This window comes from Cervus elaphus, chromosome 18, assembly GCF_910594005.1.
Source record: "Cervus elaphus chromosome 18, mCerEla1.1, whole genome shotgun sequence".
NCBI classification, from domain to species: Eukaryota; Metazoa; Chordata; class Mammalia; order Artiodactyla; family Cervidae; genus Cervus; species Cervus elaphus.
This window is the reverse complement of record NC_057832.1, coordinates 53,003,437-53,024,076: the sequence shown is the minus strand read 5'-3', so window position 1 is coordinate 53,024,076 and position 20,640 is coordinate 53,003,437. Positions and strand designations below refer to the sequence as shown.

At 41.4% G+C, this 20,640-nt stretch overlaps 1 protein-coding gene across 7 annotated transcripts in view; it reads left to right on the top strand.

Annotated features, from left to right (window-relative positions):
- The window catches only part of NAPEPLD (N-acyl phosphatidylethanolamine phospholipase D), a 97,366-nt gene that overhangs the window by 43,615 nt on the left and 33,111 nt on the right, over nt 1-20,640 (top strand). For 2 of the 7 annotated variants that reach the window (XM_043873292.1, XM_043873291.1), the window contains exon 2: nt 2,639-2,781. The exons of 4 other annotated variants lie outside the window; for them this stretch is intronic. The gene's annotated coding sequence lies outside the window, so the exon portion shown is untranslated. Of the gene's footprint in view, nt 1-2,638; nt 2,782-7,362; nt 7,416-8,155; nt 8,286-20,640 lie in introns of those variants that run through there. One more of the 7 variants, XM_043873293.1, reaches the window with a different exon arrangement.

Sequence of the window (20,640 nt, the reverse complement as noted above, 5' to 3'; positions counted from 1 at the left end):
CCATTTATTTTGAAAGTTAACCATGGAGAGGAAATGAGCTAAAGTTTGGAGCAAGGTGCGGCGAGGTGGTGGAAGACGGTGCTTGCTTTTTTTGTTTTTTTCACCGTGCTTTCTTGTTTTCTGTTCGGTGATTTGTTTCTCAAGTTGAGTGTTACTGCAGGCTTTTCAAAACAGGTATTCAGATAGTTCCCCCCCCCTCCTTTGACTGGAACTCTCTATAATCCTGGTAGTTGAGATCAATACGTTTCTACAGGCTTCAGAGTCTAATGAACCGTATCTCTGTTACACCTGGAAAATACTAGTATGAGAAAAGTTAACCTTTAAAAAGTCACTTGATTTTTGGTTTTTCCTTTACTGCAGTTCTGTATATGTTATAATATGACTCACCTGGTTTACTTTGGCTAATTAACATCAAGTGTTTGCTAGTTGATAATTCTGGTTAATGTATTGAGAAAGTGATTCCTGAAATACAGCTCTCTGAAAATTAAGAAATAATTTCCATCTTTGTTAAGAATGAGTATCTAGCCGTTCCACTTCTATTTTCGGTTTCATTGGTTTTGATTTAGCCTCAGACATCCATATTGATTAGGGAGAAGTTATGTAATGTTTAAAAAGAAAAGATTACCAGTTTCCCACAGTAGTCTGATTTTGTTGGAAGAAAATTTCAGTCTCTTAGAGAAGAAATTTAGGTCTTGTTTAAAATTTAAGAGCGATACTGACTTCAAAATGTTTTAAGTTAAGTGAAAATATAGTCACAGTTTTCAGATTTTATTTAATTACATTCTGCAGGTCTTCCTGCTGCAAGAATTTTGTAGTCTCCAAGAGACAGTAATACTTAGTGTATTTCTCATACTCTTATTTTCGTTCAGCATCTCACATTATACTGTGCTGGATTCATATTGCAAAATTTAACTATGAAATTAATTCAGTTATAACTATTTGAAGGACATTTTAATATAAGCGTTCCTTTGTAGGGTTTGGGATTTAGTTATGCTTTCTATGATAGTCATCCTGTATGAAAAGGGTGTTATGTTAATTTTGAGTATTAGTGAACTTGGGAAATTGGGGCGATTTTTAAGAACGTTTTTGTCCGTGTTTGAAAAAGTACTGCTTGCCTTTTATTTGTTGTTTCATTCTGCTTTTTCTTTGTGGTGGTAGACAGATGTAATTATAGTGAGTTTTTCCATTCCATTCTATTCTTTTTTTCTTTGTAAATTAGAATATGCCTGTAGGTGGTTTGTATTGATCTGGGCATTTTAGATTGAAATGCATACAGGTAAGAAATGTTTTCATTGAAGTATTACTGGGGAAATGAACTGTGCACATAATTAATGCCCACACAATTTATCCTGAAGGCCTGAGGGCATGTGTAAAACTGGTATTTAAAGAATCACCCATGTGATTTCCAGTCTAAGTCAAGTAGTGTACTGTTCTAGAAGCTAGAATACTGAAGACTTCTACCTTTCTATATTTATAGTGCTTTCATTGACTTGTCTTTTGAATTTAATAACCATTAATTGTGTATTTAAATATTTTAATTAACAGACTTTGCGACAGATTATGCATGAACTCATAAATCTCAGGGGCAGTATTGTTACATCAGAGATACAGTCTTTGCCAACTCAGTTCTTTAAATAATGTATTGTTGCAGAAACCAGAAATCCGGAAACCAAGCACCACACTTAGAGAGTTGGAGAACTCAGGTTTATTACGTTGGCGTGCCCCGAGGAGTTAACACTCCAAGATCTGAGCCCTGAACAAAGGGGTTACAGAGTTTTTATAGACGGACTATAGTGGGCAACACTAGCTGCTGACAGGCTGGTTTAAACTAAGGGGTTTCATGCACGGGAACAGCAGTGAAGATGGAGAGGGGGATGCCTGACCTTTACACGGACAGGCATGATTAAGCAGGTTTCCAGGGGCTGTGCAATTGCAAAGAGCAGGACAAGGGTGAGTGTGAGATAAGCTCCAGTTCCTAGTATTCCCCACTTTCTGAGACTGTGTGACCTACATGATCCAGACTTTGCAAGGAGCAAACTGAGTTACAAAGGCAGAAGGAGCAGGAGATTATGTGAAATTTTAGCTTTTCCTCTTCATTCTCCCCTCCTCATGCTTCTCTCATTCACTGTAGAAAGCATCATCGCATGTTTTGGTAGGACTTTCAGAGCTCTCCATTGTTTAGGGGGCTATATTGAGCTATTACCATATGTAAATTTATGGATTCAATCCAAGAGGTTATGATCCTGGTAATTGTATTGAGGATACAAAGGCCAAACAAGAGCATTGCAAAGAGCGTGAAGAGAGGACCTGTTAAAGGGAGAAGCCACGATGCCCAGCTCCCATATTGTTTCAGTTATCCCAGGAATTAGCTCGTTTCTCTCTCCTTTTTATGATTCATTCCCTTAGCTGTTGGGCCATGTCCCTGACTATTTCTGATTGGTTACATAAAAGCAGCATTCTTCACTCAAGAAGAGGCAGGTTCCTCCCTTTTTGGCTGTCAGTAGGCCTAGCCCTCCCTACTTTGTAAAACCCCCTCAGCCAGGAAGTCAAGGTGGTCCTGTAATGAAGAGAACAGCAATAATACCGATTAGGGATAGAGGCCAGGGTTGACAATGAAAATCCATTGATATTTTGACAGCTGGATCCTCAAGCTTCGGCTGTGTGTTGACCAGCCAACTGCTGGAGTGTGGCTGGAGCCAGGCTGAAGAATCCTCAAGCTTCTGCTGCGCGTGGACTGGTCAGCTCTGGAGGGACCAGAGCAGGGCTCAGCGTCCTTCACGGGTGAGGGCTGTTGTCTTTGGAACTGGACCTTGAGGAGATTTTGGGGGGTCCTGAACTGCTTTCCAGGTGTCCTCATCACAGGAAATCGCTGCCTTCTTGACTGGTGTGGTGGATCCAAGGAATGCCACCTATGACTTGAACACACACCTATGCTATGAACAGCAACAGGGGTTGCCAGGACGACTGTGTGAGGGCCCGCCCAAACTGGCTGAAGTGGTTCCTTTTTCCAATCTTTAACCCATGCCTCATCTCCTGCTGATAGGGATGAACCCAACCGCCCAAAGGAATGGGTGTCCTTTCTAAGGTTTCTCGGGCAATTTGGTGGAAGACTTTTCCCAGGGACTGGAGGTGTTGGGACAGCTCCAGTTCAGCTAGTTGTTGGTAGTCTCCCTTGAGCTTTTCTATCACTGGGGGTGGTCTCCCGTAGATCTCAAAGGGAGAATAGGATTTCGGGGTGCATTTACAGGGGGAGGTGAGAGTCCACAGAATGATAAGGCAGCTTGTTCCAGCATTGTCTGGGTGTTGGCTGGAGGATATTCTTGTCGTACTACTACTTGGAGACACAGACTTAACCAGAAAGTTAAAGATACATGGGCGAAAGATTAACAGAAGTGGGAAAGCTGCTGGAGGGCTAGCCAGGAGAACTAGGTCCAGACATTGGTTTGTGACATTAGTGTTTCTCTAGATATGAGAAGATGCCAGAATTTGGACTCATAAAAATCTTTACCTGAAAACATCTGACTATCTGAAAGCCTGTTTGTCTGGGGTTTTCCCAGAGCCCAGAGTGCCTTATTTTTTGTCTCCACCCTGAACTCCTTTCAAGGGGGTGTTGAAGGTCAGCATCTTATAGTGGTCATGATTTAACCTCTGTAGAGGCACCTGGCAAGGACCAACTTCCAGTCAGCAGGGCCCTTTCATAGCCACATATTTGACCATGTTTTGGGGCATTTCATGGTCATTGTGTCCTACGGTGCTGGAAAGTCTCATTCCCAGATCTAACAAAGATTCCGTTGACAGGCCACTCAGTGTATTGTCACTAGACCAGGCCTGGTAAGTAGCAAAAGTCTCTGGACCACACCTGTCTTATTAGCCTCTTGGTCCAGGAAAATATTTCCTCTTGTTGCTTCTTCCCATATCTAGAGTTACATTATTACAATTATTGATCTCATATGGAACTGCGCACCAGCATTTTATCACAGGCTCAGTCACACATTTGGTAACGTAAGAAATAATCTTCTGAAGCAAGCTACATAGAAAATAATATAACTAGCAGTTATTAGTAAGATTACAAGCAGGAATTTAAGTCAAGAACTTTCATTGGGTATACCCTGATATACCCCAGGTCATCTGACTCATTAAATGATTATAGCCAAGTGTTAATCTCCTGGTTGTGCATCATGGAGCATCTTCATCCAAAGACTGGTTACTGAGATAAGCTTTAGAAACAATCTTAGAGTGTCCTTTTTAATAACTTAATTAAATCTTTTAGCAGTATAACAAGAAACTGTCTCAGAAGTGAGTCCTAGTAAGCACTGACCTTAATTAACAAAACTAGAATATTCAGTGAAACATTTTTTCTTTTTTGGAGAACTCATTGTGAGGACATTAACACTGTAGCCAGGTAAGGCTGTAACCCATCAAATTAAAATGAGGTCTGTCAGGGAGCCGGGAAAAGCCAAGTGGGTGTCTTGGATTTCCCATAGCCCTGCTCTCTTATTTTTAGCTGTTTATCCATTTTTAATTTCCTCATTTAGGAGCAGACTATTGCCATGTTTTAAGGACATTAGGATAGCGAAAATCTAACTGTGAGGGGTTAGTTTTTGTTGAAGCAGAATGAGCTTTCTCTACATGTACCATAATCTTAAATAATGTTTATTTACTTTACCAAAGTAACAAAAAGATTTTGAAAACAAATATAAACCACTTAAAGGCAAAGAAATTAATAATCTGTTATCAAAAGCTGCATTCTAAGAAAACTTTGTTCTCTAAACAGAGAGAATACCAAATTCCAGTCTGGTACCAGCTTACTGTAATAACAAAAATTTGTTTATCTGCTTAATTTTAGAAAGTCTTTTCCATAAATCTTGAAGAACTAGCAGTATTTTTCTAAAGGCATGAGAGTAAAACCATAGAAGGGATGTTTAAAAATCTGCTTCTATTGCAATTGACAAACCTGGTTATAACACTTTAATATGATAACTAGAATTACAATTGACCATATTTTATTAGGGCATATCAAAGCTATGTGAATTTCACATAATTTTAGGATATCTATATTAGTAACATCATTGTGTGGATCACAATAAACTGGAAAATTCTGAAAGAGATGGAAATACCAGACCACCTGACCTGCCTCTTGAGAAACTTATATGCAGGTCAGGAAGCAACAGTTAGAACTGGACATAGACCAAAAGACTGGTTCCAAATAGGAAAAGGAGTACGTCAAGGCTGTATATTGTCACCCTGCTTATTTAACTTATATGCAGAGTACATCATGAGAAACACTGGGCTGGAAGAAGCACAAGCTGGAATCAAGATTGCCGGGAGAAATATCAATAACCTCAGATATGCAGATGACACCACCCTTATGGCAGAAAGTGAAGAGGAACTATAAAAAGCCTCTTGATGAAAGTGAAAGAGGAGAGTGAAAAAGTTGGCTTCAAGCTCAACATTCAGAAAACTAAGATCATGGCATCTGGTCCCATCACTTCATGGGAAATAGATGGGGAAACAGTGTCAGACTTTATTTTTTGGGGGGCTCCAAAATCACTGCAGATGGTGATTGCAGCCATGAAATTAAAAGACGCTTACTCCTTGGAAGGAAAGTTATGACCAACCTAGATAGCATATTAAAAAGCAGAGACATTACTCTGCCAACAAAGGTCCATCTAGTCAAGGCTACGGTTTTTCCAGTGGTCATATATGGATGTGAGAGTTGGACTGTGAAGAAAGCTGAGTGCCGAAGAATTGATGCTTTTGAACTGTGGTGTTGGAGAAGACGCTTGAGAGTCCCTTGGACTGCAAGGAGATCCAACCAGTCCATCCTAAAGGAGATCAGTCCTGGGTGTTCATTGGAAGGACTGATGTTGAAGCTGAAACTCCAATACTTTGGCCACCTGACGCGAAGAGCTGATTCACTTGAAAAAACCCTGATATTGGGAAAGATTGGGGGGCAGGAGGAGAAGGGGATGACGGAGGATGAGATGGCTGGATGGCATCACCGGCTTGATGGACATGAGTTTGAGTAAACTCTGGGAGTTGGTGATGGACAGGGAGGCCTGGCATGCTGCAATTCATGGGGTCGCAAAGAGTCGGACACGACTGAGTGACTGAACTGAACTGAGCATCAATCATACAGTATAACCTGAAAATATTTATCATCCCTTTAACAGTACTTCCCATGTGATTTAACATGTCCAGTGAACCAAGGTAACTTAATAGCTCTTTGGAATGTCTCAGGGGCCCTCTGAAGCATCCCAAAGTTAGCTAGAAGTCAAGTTATTAAGGAAGTTTTGTCAATAAATGTCAAAAGGATTTATAACACTCAGTCAGGTAGGATCATATAAGTTACTGTGAAATAATAGTTATTTACTTAGCCAAAGTTAACAAAAGATTTCAAAGGTAAATATAGAACGCATCAATTAAGAGGTAAACTTAAATCTATAATTAAAAGCAGTTCAACGTTTGAAGAAAGTATGTCCTCTTAATAGAAAGGCCGAGTTTAAGTTTTTGCACCAGTTTACTTTAAACTCATTTAGGTAAACTTAATTAAATTTATTTTAAACTTAGTCCTACCCATGCACAAAACATTTTTTCAGGGTCCACCTTTCACATACCTTTTAACCACTTTCTGTAACAGCCATCTGTAAGTCAGACCTACTTTCTTTTCCCTTTATAAAATGTAATTTTAATTTTTATATCTTCCTTATTAAAAACATACATCCTACTTCTTCCTTATTAGATTAGCAAACAAACATTAATACTAGATATTTAATGTTGAATATTACCCAGTTTATGTGACTCTGAAATTTAGATTAATTTTTCTTATATTTAGAATTGTTTGATTCGTAAGTGCTTGCTTTTCTTTAGGCCAATTAAATTAGAACTCATTTACAACTTCAACAATATTATCAGAAATAAAACAAAGGATATACACTGAAACGTACATAAATCCAGACAGACAGACAGACAGCGATCTTATAGTTTTCTGTTTGAGATTTAAAATATCTCTTTGACCTCCTTTTTCACTTGCTTGAAGTTCTAACTTGCCTAAGGCTGAGGCCTCAGGCAAAGTTGGCTGTGTATTTCAAGGAAATGGAAAGGGTTAACTTCAAATTTTTCCTTATGAAAGCCTTTTAACAAGCTAGTTGTTTTTAATTTCAAATGCAAAAAGAATTGGTTTTGCAGTTTCCAAAAACAAAAATTTCTCTCACTCCATTCAGTCAGCAGTCATGCACTCACAATCATTCAGAGACTATCACAATACTTCCCTTCTCCTGAGTCCTCAGGTTACCTTAACTGTTCCTTCCTTCCTGGGAGCTCCAAGGAGGTGATCAGTCTCCTCTTCTACCCGTTGGGGTAGGACCTGACCGGGACTGGCTCCAGGACCTGACCTGATCCTATGGCCATTCCTGGTGAGTTGGTCCATCCCTCCAATGAGTCCAGCTGGGGCTCAGCCATCCAGAGAGTCGGAACACGAGTCTGAAAGAAAACGGGGAATACCATCAGGTGGCATGCCTCCTCGTTCATCTCAGGGTTCCTTCGCTCCAGCCCAGCCAAGCCACTAGTCTGGCAGCTCCAGGGGTTGGCATGGTTGGAATCTTGCTGGGGCCTCCAGAAATGTTGCAGAAACCAGTAATCAAGAAACCAAGCACCACACTTAGAGAGTTGGAGAACTGAGGTTTATGACGCTGGTGGGCCCAGAGGAGTTAACATTACAAGCTCTGAGCCCTGAGCAAAGGGTTTACAGAGTTTTTATAGACTATAGTGGGCAACACTAGCTGCTAACAGGCTGGTTTAAACTAAGGGGTTTTGCGCTCGCGTGGAAACAGCAGTGAAGATGGGGAGGGGGATGCCTGACCTATACACGGATAGGCATGAATAAGCAGGTTTGCGGGGGCTGGGCAACTGCAAAGAGCAGGACAGGGGTGAGTGAGATAAGCTCCAGTTCCTAGTATTGTAAGTCCCCACTTTCTGAGACTGCGTGACCTACGTGATCCAGACTTTGCAAGGAGCAAGCTGTGTTATAGAGGCAGAAGGAGCAGGAGGTTACGTAAAATTTTAACTTTTCCTCTTCAGTATTATAGCTTCATAATTTACAAAAACTCTTTCAAGTATTTTTTTTAAAACATATTTACATTTAGTTTGGTTTTAGAGACTTACTGAGAGCCCGGGAGATTTGAGTGATTTACCCGAGGATCCTTAGCCCAGCAGCCCCGGCCTTAGGCTCAGTATGTGTATCCACTGCTGCTGCTTGTTAGAAACGGGTACCACTGGAAGCCAAGGTAAGAGTGGTTTGGATCAGCAAGCTTTGGTCAGCATCACAGCCGTAAGTTGTACCCTTAAAGTGGTAGTATCTGTTGGGCACAGGGCCGGCGTCTAGATGGATCAGCATAAATTCAAAAGTGATTAAAAATCAACTCGGTACAAGCCTGCTACCTGGAACAATTCATCTTTCCCCTCTGAGGCAGCAGGTTTTCCTATTTATCTGATTTGGGGGCCTCCCGGATTAAGAGACAGTGCCATACTGTTTGAGCAGTATATGCCTGTAGAGTTCTGTGCGCGTTTGTAATCTCTCTCAGCTAGAAGAATGAAATTGTCAGAATACACACCAAGCTTTCTCATTATTCCGGCACAGCTTATAATGGACAGATGCTTGTTTTGCTTACAAAAGACCCTGATGCTGGAAATACTGGACAACAGCAGTAATTAGTTTTGAAAATTGTTTTCTGTTTTTTGAAGATCCTCCAGATCCTCCAGACTACAAAGGTGTTTGTTTTCAAATTACTTTGTTCATTCTTTAGGCTTGTTCAGAGAGTTTATGGAAAGGACTGCTATGTATATTGTGCGATTGTATGGTTGAAGTAACTAATAACAAAGAGTTTCTGAGCTCAGAGTTCTATTTAAAACTTGAGGCAAGTTCATCTGTTTATGAGTTAAACTATGTGAAATGTCCCCCATGAGGTGAAATGTGTTACTTGTCTGACCACAGGCTATGTTGGTTCTAAGTGTTTCTGAGCATAATTCTGATGAGAATATGGCTAATCAGCTGTCCAGCCTCTTTCACAAGCCAAACCTGGACCCTTCGAGTGCCATGTAACTCTATGGCCTAACTTGTTTCTCCTGTAAAAGAAAGAGGTCACAAGGAATGACTTGGGTCATGGAGTGTTCAAGTTACAAAGGACCTAAGTATATGGCTGGGTTCAACCACTTTTAACCTATAGACCTGGATCCTTGGAGTGCCATGTAACTCTCTGGCCTAACTTGTTTCTTCTGTAAAAGAGGGCAAAAAGGGATGACTTGGGTCATGGAGTGTTCAGGTTACAAAGGACCTAAGTATATGGCTGGGTCCAACCTCTTTTAACTTACAGATTTCCTGTTTCTACCCCAGAAAGTTTTAAGCCTCTTATGATACCATGGAACTGAAACATCAAAATTAAACTTTTCCACCATTTCACAGAGATGAGGTACAGCCCTCCCTGGCTTATGATGGGGTTGTTGTTGGTGGTGTAGTTACTAAGTTGTGTCTGACTCTTGTGACTCCATGGACTGTAGCCCATCAGGCTCCTCTGTCCATGATGGCGTTACGTTCTCATAAACATAAGTTGAAAATATCATCATTTGAAAATCCATTTACTATGCCTGTCGAGCATGATAGCTAAGCTTAGCTGTCTTTAAGCATTCTCTGAACACTTATATTGGGCTTCCCTGGTGGCTCAGATGGTAAAGAATTTGCCTGCAATGCAGGAAATGTGGGTTCGATCCCTGGGTCAGGAAAATCCTCTGGAGAAGGGAATGTCAACCCACTCCAATATCCTTGCGTGAAGAATTCCATGGACAGAGGAGCCTGATGGGCTACAGTCTATTGCATCACAGAGTTGGACACAACTGAATGACTTTCGAGCACTTACATTAGCCCACAGTTAGACAAAGTCATCTGCTGCAAAGCTTATTCTATAATAAAGTGTTGTATATCTTATATAATTTATTGAATACTAATGAAAGTGAGAAATAGAATGGTTGTAAGAATATGGGTCATTTACCATGGTGATTGCTAGCCAGCAACCCCAGTTATTCTTTGGGAGCTGTGGCTTGCTGCTGCCCATCAAGGCAAGAGAATCTTTTACTCCACCTATTACTAGCCCAGGAAAAGATCAAAATTTACCGTTCGAAGTAGGATTTCTACTAAACGCATATTGCTTTTGTGCCATTGGTAAAGTGGATAAAACCATAAGTTGGATCATTGTAGGTTAGGCTTCCCTGATGGCTCAGTGGGTAAAGAATCCACCTGTAATGCAGGAGAAACAGGAGATGTGGGTTTGATCTCTGGGTTGGAAAGATCCCCTCGATGAGGGCATGGCGACCCACTCCAGTATTCTTGCCTGGGAAATCCCGTGGACAGGAGACTGGTGGGCGGCAGCCCGTGGGGCCGCAGGAGTTGGACATGACTGAGCACACGGCACACGGGCACACACAAGTCAGGAACCATTTGTGCTCTGACACTGTTGTTTGAAATTTGTTCTTTCCTCATACAGTGTCTCAGTTTTATATATGTATATAAAATGTCTGTTGTATGTAAACATGTGTGTGCCTGTCAGAGCCCATTTTTGGACTGGGTGAATGGTAATCCTGGTGAACTTGTTGACTATCACCACAGTGAAGAATCTGACATACACTTGTGATGTTCTCAGCAACATTTTCTTAGTTAAGCATGATTATACTGAGCTTTATAATTTTTTTTTTTGCTTAGCTGCCCAAATATCTTACAATCATACTTTATAATAATGGTGGTGATTTAGTCACTCAGTCGTGTCTGACTCTTTGTGACCCCATAGACTGTAGCCCTCCAAGCCCCTCTGTCCATGGGATTCCCCAGGCAAGAAATACTGGAGTGGGTTGCCATTTCCTTCTCCAGAGGATCTTCCTGACAGAGGGATTGAGCCCACGTCTCCTGCACTGCAGGCATACTTTTTTTTTTTTTTTTTCTTTATGCAGGCATACTCTTTACGGCTGAGCCACCAGGGAATTACCCTTTTTAATAATGCTCATCTCCAATTTCATATAAACTGTCCACATTCTAATACATTTTGTTGAAGACATAACTATGCATATATACGGTACCCTGAGGCCACAGAGTGATCAGTCTTCAGATTATCCCAGGACTGATGGAGTTCCCAGGATACAGGACTTCCAGTGCTAAAACCGGGAAAGCCCTGGGGTATTGATCCTCTTACCTGAAAGTGTCTCTTCTTGGGATTTAATTAAAAATTCTTCAAGTTGGAAGGATAAAATGCCAGGTAGTTATATACTAGATGAACTCAAAGACATATTTTCAAGGCAAGGGAAATAACTTCAAGGCCTCATATATATTTTCTGTTTATATGACTGAAGTATAGGATTAAATTATTCTTTTCCATGTAACTTTAAACAAAAATAATTTAGCAGTTAAATGAAATAGTTACAGCATTTAAAATCTCCATGTAAAGTTAAAAGGGCGGCTATAAGAGAATTGGTATTTATTGTCTACTAAATGCTTTTTGCTTTGGGGTCTGAGAAACATTGCTGAAAGCAAGAAGGGCTAGCCTTGTTTGTGAGACCATGCTGCTGGCTGTGTGCTACTAACTTTAGAACCTAGATATCTGTTCAAGACAAAGTTTTTGGGTTTTTCTTATGCATTCAACATGATTAGTGGAAAGAGCATGGATTATGGAGTCTTATCAACTTGGGTTAGATTTCCAGGTCCAACTGTTACCAGCTTTTGGACTTTATGCAAACTGTTAAATTCTGTGAACCTCTGGTGTGTCACCTGTGACATGAAGATGATATCTATTTGGTGGGAATGTTATGAGGATTAAATGAGATAATGAATGTGTATAAATTGTCTGACACATAGTGCTCAATAAATGATATACTTACAGCAGTCATCTGTCTCTGTGTACCCGTGTTTGGATCAGGAAGGCTCTGTTTTTTGGATAATTACCTTACATGTTTTCATAGCTTCCCTAAACTTCCAAGTTAAGATCGTTGTGTCAGTTCGGCTTAGTTTTGGGAGGTCCAGAGTTGCAAGGCCCAGGCTTGGTACATGGCCTCTGTCTGAAGTCCTAGCTTCTGTGCCATTCCCAGTGAGTTGACATCATACTCATGGCTCAAGATGGCTTGAGGCAGCAGGATGCAGGGAGACTCAAGAATGCCTCCCTTTCCCTTAAAGAGACTCCTGGAGGCACCCCATGAGACTTCTGCTTCTGTTACATCCGCTAAAGTGTCGTCAATATGGCTGGATGGTGTGGAAAGGTGGTCATTAGTTGGGGCATCAGTCAGCTCAGCTGTGTCCGACTCTTTGCGACCCCATGGGCTGCAGCACGCTGGGCTTCCCTGTCCATCACTGTTGCCCTAATGGGCCAGGAGCGAGCGAGGAGAATGAAGACAGAACACGAAATCTGATGCAATGGGTCAGGGGACCTGCAGACTCTGTTGGACTGAGGTGCAGAGTCCACTCTGAGTACAACTTTTATTCCTATTGCAGACTACAAGATTTTCTCAGATCTTATCTTTTTCAAGACACATGCTGTGTTAATCACGTACTCCTATTAGTGTCATGGACTATACTGCCATAGTCCAGATCCTTGTGTTTACACAATCATCCTTGTGTTTACCTCAGGCCGTTCCCTTCTGGGCTAGTCCCGGGAACAACTAGCAAGTGTGTAGGCAGCGTTCATGCCTGGCACCAACCCTATGTTCCAAGGTCCGTGCTTTTATGATCCCAGTCATACTCCCTTCTGGTTCTGGCCTTGGGGTTTGTAACAAGGAGATTATTCTTAAGAAAAACATGAAAGATAATCATTAACGTAATTTCTTAACATATGCTGTTTTTCCAGGTACTATTTCTGTGGAATTTCTCAAGGCTGTGAAAGTACATTATTAGGAATTCCCACTGTACATCACTAACTCCCAGAGCCTGCTCAAACTCATGTTCATTGACTTGGTGACGCCATCCAACCATCTCATCCTCTGTCGTCCCCTTCTCCTCCTGCCTTCAATCTTTTCCAGCATCAAGGTCTTTTCCAATGAGTCAGTTCTTCGCGTCAGGTGGCCAAAGTATTGGAGCTTCAGCATCAGTCCTTCCAATGAATATTCAGGACTGATTTCCTTTAGGATTGACTGATTGGATCTCCTTGCGGTTCAAGGGACTCTCAAGAGTCTTCTCCAACACTACAGTTCAAAAGCATCAATTCATTGGTCCTCAGCTTTCTTTATAGTCCAACTCTCACATCCATACATATGACTACTGGAAAAACCATAGCTCTCACTAGATGAACCTTTGCTGGCAAAGTAATGTCTCTGCTTTTTAATATGCTGTCTAGGTTGGTCATAGCTTTTCTTCAAGGAACAAGCGTCTTTTAATTTCATGGCTGTAGTCACCATCTGCAGTGATTTTGGAGCCCCCCCCAAAAAAAGTCTGTCACTGTTTCCACTGTTTCCCCATCTATTTGCCATGAAGCGATGGGACCGGATGCCATGATCTTCGTTTTTTGAATGTTGAGTTTTAAGCCAACTTTTTCACTCTCCTCTTTCACTTTAATCAGGAGGCTCTTTGGTTCTTCTCAGCTGGGGCATAGCTACCCTAAGTATAACTGGCATTCTGTTACTGAAGAGAAAATGGGGACTAGATTTTATGGTAGGCATCTTCTGGTCTCTACCTCTTTGTCACCACTTTACCACCACAGAATGCAGCTACTTAAGTATTCCTTGATAAAGATTTTTCCATTTTTATCTCCATAATTAGTAGTCTTGATGGGAATGCCCCTGGTTGAATTTTGTCTCATTGTACTTTGGTTACTTTTGCTCCTCCTGTGATTTGATTCCCACCAGGTTCTCTGAGAAAAATTAAGTCTATCCCAGTGAAGAGTAATTAGGGTTTAAGCTCCTGTTCATTTATTCATTCAATAAATATTTATTGAGCACACATCATGCATAGGCTGCTGTGGGTTATTATAGACAATGTTCATTATCACTGAGTGTGTTTCCCTTTTTTTTTTTTTTTTGGCTTGGCTTCCTGGGTTCACAGAGTTGAATTTGTGACTCAGCTGGATTGAGTACAAGTCTGGGACCTGTCAACCCTTGTCCCTAGCAGTGTGGTCTCCCCAGTCCTAGCATTGTGTGGCCTTGAGGTTCGGCCACCTTGCTAACTTGGAGTGCAAGACTTTGGAGGAAGAATAGGCTTTGTTGGCGACTGCTATGCTAGCATAAATTTGAGGGTGCCAAAGTGTTTTCTTTGAGCTGGAGAACCTAAATGCCCGTGCTAGCTCCTCAACCCTGCCTCCATGGCAGAATCACCCAGAGAGCTTTTAAAAACTACCTGGGGAATACCTACCTGACATTTTGCTTCAGGAGCCTCTGGTATAGTTTACAAAGCTCCACAGGTAATTCTGATGTGCAGCCAGCAGTGAGAACCACACGTTTGAGGACTTGTACCCAGCTGGCTTGGAAATACTCTAGGGAGGAGTCCCACTTTGCTCTTTATCCGTCGTCAGTCATACAAGCAGAGCCCTCCTTGATAACCTGTTTTGACCGCCAGAAGGGGAATGTGGGAGAGCTCAGAGATTTAGTACCTGGATAGGACATGTGAGACAGTGAAATGCTTTAGGGGACACTTAACTAGAGCTGGCCTTGCTTGCCTGTTTTGCTTGTTCCTATTGGGAGATATTTTCCTTTGAGCTGGAGAACCTCAGTAACTGGGGCTTGAGCTCTGGGGAGCCTGCGAGTTGTGGGTGTGGCTGCTATTGTGAGTTTGCTCATTTTTGTTCTCTAGGGACAATAAGGGGAGATGAAGCGGGTGGGGATTGTTATTTTCAGAACCAGACACTGCCAAAATTTGTGAGAGCCTTCTGGTGAATCTGGAGGAGTAGGTGGGGCCACATGGAGCTGTGGGATTACATAAGAGTTCTGTGGAGAATCGTGGTTTCATATTTTTTAAGAGTTGTATGAATTCTAGGAAGACCGGGGCTTCTCTTCCTCCAATATAAGAACAAAAACAGTCCAGAGTTTATTCCTTTCAAGTTTATTCACTCCACTGCCCTCAGCCCCCATCTTTTTAGTGCAGAAATGTCAAAGTGGAATTTTTTCCACTAACCCTTATTACTAAAGCAGTGTTTAGCATGCAGTAAAACAGTGGCTTAGTTATTGAGGACTTATTGTGTGCCGGACACAGGGCTGAAGGATTATGTGCCTTTTGTCCAATAATCCAATGAATAGGCATCAAACAGGGAAACTAGGCTTAGAAAACATGACAAGGGTGCCAAGTTGAGAAGTATTTATTTTTAAAATGTTTTAAGTCTCCTGTGTGTCTTTTCCTGATAAATGATTTAAAATGTACATTATGGTTTTTTTTTTTTTTTGGATAATGCTTGTATAATTTACTACATCCTAGTATTCTTAAATATTGAACTAACTCAGGGATCTCAAAATACTTTTGAGCCTCCAGGTTCTCTTAGGGGTGTCTGAAGGCCTTTACTCGGAACCTCTTACACTGACAGGAGATCGGCTGACCAGCGTCTGACCCCAGTACTGCCCTGGGCCTTGCTTCCTGGTAAAAGCCCCCACTGTTGGTTTGGTTTTTGTCATTTACCTTTTTCTCACAAAGGATCAGCAAGAGTGACACCCAGGACAGGATGATGTCTGCCATTCTGCCATGTTCAGTGAATCACGTAACCCTTCTAGTGACCCGCTTGCTTCCCGTAACCCTCTGTCAACATCAGGGCCCTTTAACTTGTCTGCATTCAGGAGCTTAAGAGCCTTTTCAGTCTTACTGGCCCCGGGAATCAAAGGACTTTGTCAGTGTGAACTATTAATACTTGGCATGTAAGGAAAAGTGTTTCTTGCCATTTCGAGATGTAGGGCCCATTGTTCTGGAAGTGCCTTATACTAAAGATGAGTTTTCATTATTCAAAGCTGATACTTTCTGTAAATATGGTATGGTTGCTTGTGGGTTTTGTTATTTTTTTGCCCCTGAAGGATTTTGAATGCTTGGAGGTTAGGGGCTTGTATTACCCACTGTACCTAGAGAGTTAGAATTTAGATACAGTAGACAAACTGTGCTTGTTAAATATGACTTTAAAAACGCTTTAACTGGAGGCCCTTACAAGTGATATCTCAAATCTTATTTTAAGGTTGAAAGTCTTAAGGGTTGTTTGATGTATCAGATTCGTCATGAAGTGCCTTCTGACGTACTTCTGCTCTGAATGACTCCTGGTCTGCCTAATCAACCTGGGAAACTACACCTTGTCCCTGTGGCCAACTCTGCTGTTCTCGGGTGAAAAATACTTTACTTGAAAGTGAAAGTGCTAGTTGCTCAGTCGTGTCAGACTCTTTGCAACCCCACCAGGCCCCTCTGTTCATGGAATTCTCTAGGCAAGAATACTGGAGTGGGTCACCTTTGCGTTCTCCAGGGGATCTTCCTGACGCAGGGATCAAACCCAGGTTTGCCACATTGCAGGGAGATTCTGTACCGTCTGAGCCACGAGGGGAGCCCAAATCCCTTGCTAACTTGGCCTAGGGAAAGTGGCCAGATCTGAGCTGCTTGAGCTGGAAACTTCCTAGGAGGCTGGGCACTGGAGAGGGGCAGCCCAGGGCTCTTGGCCACTTTAGACGGGGCAGCTCCAGGGTGGCATAAACGGGCTGTTTGGTGCAAAGACTGTTAGAAAAGGGTTGGCTTTTTGCAGGTATGGTCCAGTCCTCTCATTTTACAGATGAAGAAAGTGAGCCTTGATAGTCAGTGACTTTTTAAAGGTTGCAGATTCAGTAGGGCAAATTTGGAACCAGAACTGAAGTCAGAAGTTTTTTAAAAGAGTGCACCTTTCCCCTCCTTACCCTTCGTGTCTATCCAGGAGCTATGAATACACATTTCTCGATTTCCTTTCCTTATGAGTTATGCTTTAAAAACAGGCAGCTTTCAGCCCAGTTCTCTGTGACAGCCTAGAGGGGTGGGATGGCGTGGGAGATGGGAGGGAGGTTCAGGAGGGAGGGGGCATATGTCTGTACACCTGTGGCTGGTTCATGTTGATGTGTGGCAGAAACCGGCACAATATTATAAAGCTATTATCTTCTATGAAAAAAAAACACACAGGCAGTTTTTCTTTTTCCATCATTGATTATGAGACAGGAGAAAGAGAGGCCGTATTTTTCCTTTTAATAACTTTATTTTTGGTAGCGCTGGGCCTTCGTTGCTGTGAGGGCTTCTCTCTAGTTGCGGCAGGCGGGGCCCCCTGTAGCTGTGCTCCGGCCTTACTGGTGTGGAGCATGGGCCCTGGGTGTGCGGGCTTCAGTCGTCCTGGCCCCCAGGCTCTGAAGCACAGGTCAGTAGTTCTGGTATGTGGGCTTAGTTGCCCAAAGCATGTGGGATCTTCTCGAACCTGGGATCAAACCCACGTCTCCTGCATCGGCAGGCATTTTCTTTACCACCGAGCCTCCCTGAGACCACATTTTGACAAGTGTATTTTTGTTGAAACCTAGGATTAAGGAATAGTAAATGAACATTTAAGATCCTCTTAACATATTTAGAGGTCAAAATGTGATACATTTTGAAGTCACACAGGCATTAATTTAGACTTTTTCCTTCTCATCCTTCTCAACCTTTTCAATTAAATAATTCTGTGTATTATTTAGGCATTATTGATTACACAAGAAAGGAATCTGCACTTTTTGTTTGGTATTATTTTCAAGATATTAAGGAGGTGATGACTATATCATTTCACTAAACTTATTTTATGCATGTCTTCTCAGTTTGCTGTAACATGCCACTTTAATTTGCTAATCCCAAGGATTTCTGTTGTAATACTGGAAGTTGTATTTTTGAATGGGCTTTGGTCTTAAGCTGGCTCTTTATCTTTTTTGTTTTGTTTCTAATCATAATCAAAGCTTTGGTTTCTTATTAACATACAGGAAAAACTTTTATCATAGAGGAAGCATCTACAGAGTTTATCTTGGTGACTTAAAATCTATAAAGAGCCTGTGAAATGATTTTTAGCTCAACATACTGAATTTTGTCCAATAGCAAAGAATTTTCAAAGCCTTCGGCATTCTATGATCAGGGACATTAGTTATTCTTGACTGCTTTTTAAAAAGAAAACATGTTTTCTAATTCGTGTCCTGCAGAGCCTGATTGTATTTTACATTCATCCTTCTCAAAACTGCGTATTCTGATTTCTGTGTGCTCTTGGTAAATTAGTGTTTCTTTGGGAATTAATTATGTCAAATGACAAAAACAAAACAATTTAGTAACCAGTTTGCAACCCTTTTTTCAAGGGAAAACAGCCCATGGATTGGGGGAGTACAGGGCCTCACAAACAGTGGAGTGCTCCTCCCTGGGGATTTTGGGCAAAAGGGAGTTCTACAGAAGAACTCCTTAGAAGAGGCAGCCTGGAGACAGGATTCAGTTGGTCCAGGAGGCTGGTCATTTCCTTATAAAGCCAGCAGGTCTTATTTTCTAGGGTAACGTCAAAAGGTAGTTTAGCTAAATTGGAGGGTTGTGCATGGTGTGTGTTTGGATTCCTTGACAGGTATTTCCCCTAGGTGAAGGCTGACTTGGGTTCAGATTTGTCATGTGGGCCAGGCTGCTGGGTGGCGGGTGGTCCTGATATATATAGTATGTTGCGTGTTAAGTCACTTCAGTCGTGTCCGACTCTTTGTGACCCTGTGGACTGTAGCCCGCCAGGCTCCTCTGTACATGAGATTCTCCAAGCAAGAATACTGGAGTGGGTGGCCATGCCCTCTTCCAGGGGATCTGCCCCCACCCAGGGATCAAACCCGCATCTCTTAGGTCTCTGCATTGGCAGGTGGCTTCTTTACCACTAGTGCCGCCTGGGAAGCCCTGTGTGTGTGTGTGTGTGTGTACACATATATGTATATATATGTGTGTGTGTACACATATATGTATATATATGTGTGTGTGTATTAACTTTATCATTTGTCAAAGTAATTTTTCTGACTATAATCAGATGAGCACTTTATAAGACAGATTTAAAGTTTCTTTTTTTTTAACACAGAAGATAACTGATTTATATAAAGAATAAGGACACTTAAACTTTTTTATTACTTTTTTTACATAAAATTTTTAATGAAAGAAATTTCAGCAATCTGAATTTTGAAATCTGAAATTCTAGGATGTTATCCTCCACTTGAAAAAAAAAAGGCAGCTCAGTTGGGTCTTAAGGTTCTATTTGTCATATTTACTCTATTTACTCTTCTGATCACAAATAATAGTGATACTCTTTGTATTTGTGTAGCAGTGAGAAAGGTGGCCCTGGTGGTAAAGAACTCGCCTACCAGTGCAGGAGATGTTAGACAAGGGTTCGATCCCTGGGTCGGGAAGATCCCCTGGAGGAAGAGATGGCAACCCACTCCAGTATTCTTGCCTGGAGAATCCCATGGACAGAGGAGCCTGGTGGGGTACAGTCCATAGGGTCACAAAGAGTTGGACACGACTGAAATGACTTAACACAGGAGAAATACTAACCCATGATGTCATAGCTCTTCATTACAGTCCTTTAAGGATGTAGTTAGGTATTATCTTTATTTAGCAGTTAAGTAAGCCCAAGTTTGGGTTTCCCTGTTGAATTAGCAGTAAAGAATTTGCCTGCTAATGCAGGAGATGCGGGCTTGATCCCTGGGACAGAAAGATCCCCTGGAGAAGGAAATGGCAACCTATCCCTGTGTTTGTACCTGGGAAATCCCATGGACAGGATCCTGGAGGGCTATAGTCCATGGGGTCGCAAGAATCAGACACGACAGAAGACTAAACCACTATGACTCCCAAGTTGAGAGAGGTTAAATTACTCTCTCCTTAAGCTTAACCTCTAGTTAATGGGAGAACTGAGTCCTGTCCCGATTCCCAACTAATGTACTTTCCACTACTGTGAGGATAAATTGCTCACTGATGTATAGTATATATTATATATACATATATCTAAGTGTAATCATTTATATATATATATAAATTCTGACTAATATATTTTTGATACAATAATTGTTACTGAGTTGTATATTAAAAACACTGCAATGTGTGCATGCTCAGTTGTATCTGACTCGTTGCAAGGCTGCCAGGCTCCTCTGTCCATGGAGTTTTCCAGGCTAGAATACTATAGTGGGTTGCCATTTCCTCCTCCAGGGGATCTTGGTAATTAAGTATTAATTTGCTGACCCTCTTTTCCTTTGTGAACAACAGATGGATTTGTGAATAATATTGATAGCTAAGTTTGGAAAAGAAAACTAGAATCCAGAAGCAGATTTCAAGGTAATAAAGCCTCTGTGACAACTGATAAATATAAAATATAAAATTTTTAAGACTGATTTGTTTCCAAAAGGACAGCATAAATTCTATCTAGTAATTATCAACTGCATTCTCTACGTTTCTTAGAAGATTAAATGACAACTTAATAGCAGAAAAACTTTTATTCCTGTGTCTCTAACCAAAGAGAGGTCTGAACTGCTACATTTGGTGAAGACAGGTTGTCCAAGTACGAATATTTTAGTTCAAAAACTGCACACATGGGTAAAACGCTTTCAAAAAACAAGAATGCTTTATTTCAAAAGCAAGTGTTTTATCTTTTCTTTCTTTGACATTTAAGGATTGCCAGCTGCCTGGAA